Source organism: Triticum dicoccoides, chromosome 3A (genome assembly GCF_002162155.2).
Source record: "Triticum dicoccoides isolate Atlit2015 ecotype Zavitan chromosome 3A, WEW_v2.0, whole genome shotgun sequence".
Classification (NCBI taxonomy): domain Eukaryota; kingdom Viridiplantae; phylum Streptophyta; class Magnoliopsida; order Poales; family Poaceae; genus Triticum; species Triticum dicoccoides.
The window spans coordinates 81,437,857-81,442,087 of NC_041384.1; positions in this window are offsets into that span (position 1 = coordinate 81,437,857).

Genomic DNA, 4,231 nt, shown 5'->3' on the forward strand with positions numbered 1-4,231 from the left:
TAGATCGCCTCCCCTCCCCGCTCTTTCCTCTCTCCTCACTCGAAGCCATCGCCCGAGCTCGGTTGCCGCCGCGCCATTGACGTTGTGGCGCTCTGGAGCCACCCCGCGCCGTCAGCTGCTGTCCAGGAAGACCACCATCCACGACTACATCATCTACGGGTCCGGATTGGCCCGGAACACCGCCGCATCGACGCCATCACCATCTTCTTCCACCTTCGACCCCGACCTCCACCGCCCTGGATCCGCGCTCCGGCAAGCCCCCGGCCCGTCCGAGCTCGTCATCGGCCTCCCCGGGGTGAGCCTCGTCGTTCCCCCACGTTTCCCCCTGTTTCCCCTCATTCCTCGTCTCTGCAATCGCCGCCCCGACCTTGCGTTGACGCAGCTGAACTCCCCCTCACCGCGTTCGTCGCGCCCCTCCCCGTGCGTAGCTCGCGCCTGTTCGCGCTCCTCCTCGTTGGCCGCGTTGTTCGCTGCTCCCCTCGCGCCGTAGCCGCCACCCCCCGCAGCCTCTGTGTGCCGCCGCTGCTGCTCCCCGCCTGGCGCGCCCATGCTGCCTGCCGCTGCTCGCCTGCTGCTTGCTGCTCCTGCCTGTACTACTTCGCCTGCTGCTGCCCAGCACCGCCCGGCACCCCGGCGCCATGGCTGCCCACTGCCGCCTGCCCTGCCTTGCTGCTGCCGCCCTAACCCCGCGCTCCGGCTCCTTCCCCGTCCGCTGCTTCCGGGTGCCCCGCCGCCGCACCCGCTGTCCCACTCCCGTCGCGCTGCGCCGGCCCCTCCCGCTGCGTGGCCCTCCCTGCCTCGCCGGAGGCCACGCCCGGCCGCCGGAGCCCGACCCCCCTGCACCATGCCTTCCCTCCCGGCTAGCACCATGGCCGCCGGCGCCGTACTCTACGAGTACGTGCGTGCGGGCACGGCCTCACCAGAGGCCGATTTGGGCCTCTGAGCCCAACACCCCCCTGTTAATTAGGGAGGCCCTAATTAGTTTAGTCCACCCCCCTCTAATTAAGCTAGTTAAGTTTAGTGCAGAATCTGTTAATTAAAATGTGTCTTTGACAATTGGGACCCACGTGCACTGTTCACTTTTGACTAGTCAAAATATTGACTGGGTCAACCCAGTCCCTTGCCCCATGTTCCATACACGTGCACACATTGCTGGGCACACTCCTGTGTACCCATAGCAATTTGTCTGTTTAGTTTTTTGAATTACAGTAATTTCAAAATATTGTTAAATCTTTGAAAAATCATATTAAATAATCTGTAACTCCGATGAAAATAATTTATACATGAAACTTGCTTAGAATTTCGATACGAACCCGAATACGTCCTCCGTATTCCTGTCAAATGCCCATAGCTATATGATCATGGAACTTTTAGACCGATTTCAGTGAATGAATAGTGGCCAACTTTAATTAAATAAATCCAAATAAATTCCTAAATTAACTAAATCATTTAGTTAGGCAGTAGAACACCTCTACATATCATTTAGTCATGTCCTGCATATTGTTTGCATTATTGCCGTGAATTTATTGTTTCTCTCCCCCTCCTCTCCGATAGACCCCGAGACCGATGCTGCCCCTGTGATTGACTACGTCGACGACGAACCCTCCTTGCCAGAGCAACCAGGCAAGCCCCCCCCCTTTGATCATCCCGATATCGCCCATTCCATTCTCTCATGCTTGCATTAGATTTTGCTACTGTTATTGTTTGCTCCTATTCTGATGCATAGCCTGCTTTTGTATCTACTTTTGTACCTTGCCTACTTATCCTAAACTGCTTAGTATAGGTTGGTTAGAGACCCATCAGTGACCCCCACTTGACCCGACTGCCCTGCTGGATTATCAGAAGACCCGATCAACGGGATCGAAGACCAGGCCCCGACACCGCACATCACTTTCCCCTTTTGTTGCTCGACTCTGCAGAGTTACCATCGAGTGCCGAGGGTGGAACCTATACATCACTCCTGATGAGATCTCTGTAGTGTAGCTATTCGGCCGGGGTCATCGAGGGTGATTTCCTCCTTAACCACTTCCGATACGGCTCTATCGTGCAACCCCTCAAGTGTAAACTTCGAGGGTGGTTCCTCTTACGTTCACCTTGACGATTACATCGAGTGGAATCCGTCAAGGGTGATTCCTCAGGTTTTCCCCTTGGTGTTAGACACACGGTTACTATGGTTACTATGACTTACACTGAACCCTGTTACTAAAGACGGGTCGGCCCTGAGGGGTACCCGCGCGAGCTTAATTGCGAGTGATGTGGAGTCGGCGGACCTGGAAGGTGCCTGCGAGATAATTACGAGGCGTGGCCGGGCATTCCTAGCCCTTGTCGCAAGTCCTCGAGACGGGGCAACGGGGTCACATCTTTCGTGAGTCTCTGCTTGTTACCGCGCGTTCCTAATCCACTACGATTTGGATATTTGATCCGAGGGGCCTCTAGCCTGATAGCACTAACCATCACGTGGGCATAGTATGGGCGTTCTGCGTCGTATGCATCAGCCGAAGCTTAATAGACGTCAGCGACTGAGCGGCGCGCGCCGGGTTGGACTGCGTAAGCGCCTGCCTTGTTGAAGGAGGTAGCTAGGTCTGCTCACCGGCCGCGTACGCAACATGCGGGAGTTCCCGGGGAGATGGCCCATGACCCCTGGGGGCATAGGTTTAGTCCGGCGTGCTGGCCTCTCTATTAAGCCTAGGTCGGGTTGCGGCGCATTGTTTGGCCGAGGCCGGGCATGACCCAGGAAAGTGTGTCCGGCCGGAGTTAATCGAGCGTGGTGGGTAAGTTGGTGCACCCCTGCAGGGAAGAAAATATCTATCGATAGCCTGTCCTACGGTAACGGACACTTGTAGTTGTATCCCGATTGATACAACTAGAACTGGATACTTGTGATGAGAACTGGATGGTGATGAGAATTGGATTGTGATGATAACCGGACAGTATGGCTCTGGGATTGCTTTCTCGCAGGGAGTCGAGATAGGATCTCCGGCCGATGTTGATAACACTACTACTACTTTACTTTACGCTACTCTACTCCCTCCTGTTGCTGCAAGATGGTGGTTTCCAGAAGATGCTAGTCTTCGATAGGACTAGGCCTTCTCTCTATTCTGGCATTTCTGCAGCCCGGTCCACATATACAGCCTTCCTTTGATAATGTTGCATATGTAGTGTAGATCCTTTCTTGCGAGTACTTTGGATGAGTACTCACGGTTGCTTTGCTCCCCCTTTTCCCCCTTTCTTCTTCCTTCCGGTTGATGCAACCGGATGTCGGAGCCCAGGAGCCAGATGCCACCGCCGATGTCTACTACTACATTGGAGGCCGCCGACGACCAGGAGTAGTTAGGAGGCTCCCAGGCAGGAGGCCTTGCCTTTTCGATCGATGTTGCTTTTGTGCTAGTCTTCTTAAGGCAAACTTGTCTAACTCATGTCTGTACTCAGATATGGTTGCTTCCGCTGACTCTTGTGTATTCGAGCCCTCGAGGCCCCTGGCTTGTAATATAAAGCTTGTATTATTTTAATTTGTGTCTAGAGTTGTGTTGTGATATCTTCCCGTGAGTCCTTGATCTTGATCGTACACATTTGCGTGTATGATTAGTGTACGATTGAATCGAGGGTGTCACAGAGAGCCAGAGGTAGGGGAAGAAGCCACCGATGCCGTTTCCTGATCCAAGCCCGGATGAATCTTCGTTGCTCTCTACGTGGATACTTGTAGTCAGGCCTCCCCTTGGTTGGTGTGGCACTCAGCCAGGCCCGGCCCATGGGCTGCTGTGGCCGTAATTGGGTCGCTGACACTATGGCCGACAGTAAAATCCCCAACATACCTTCAAAGCAGGAAGATTTAAAAAGGAAATGTCAGCAAGACAATAAAAGATACCAAGCGGGAAATCAATTACTTTTCTGGAATGTGCAAATGGACATAAAACAAACACCAAATGAAAATATTCAAGGTTCAAGCCCCTGCCAGATGGCGTGAAGCATCACTTTAACTGAGGCGTATGTGTCATATTAGAGATACAGTAGGTGGACAGTTGAAAACCAAGAAGGGCAATACCAAGGATGGAGAAGAAAATCCTTATCAGCCAGCCACATTTGTCCCTATCAAATTTCTAGAACAGTCATCCAATTTGGATTAGTAGCAAATTGCTTGCCTGACAGCTGAGCGTCCCCCCTCTCCAGTGGACTCACTCCCTCCACATCCAATGTCTTACCCATTCTTGTGCAGAAACTAAAGTTTACCCCG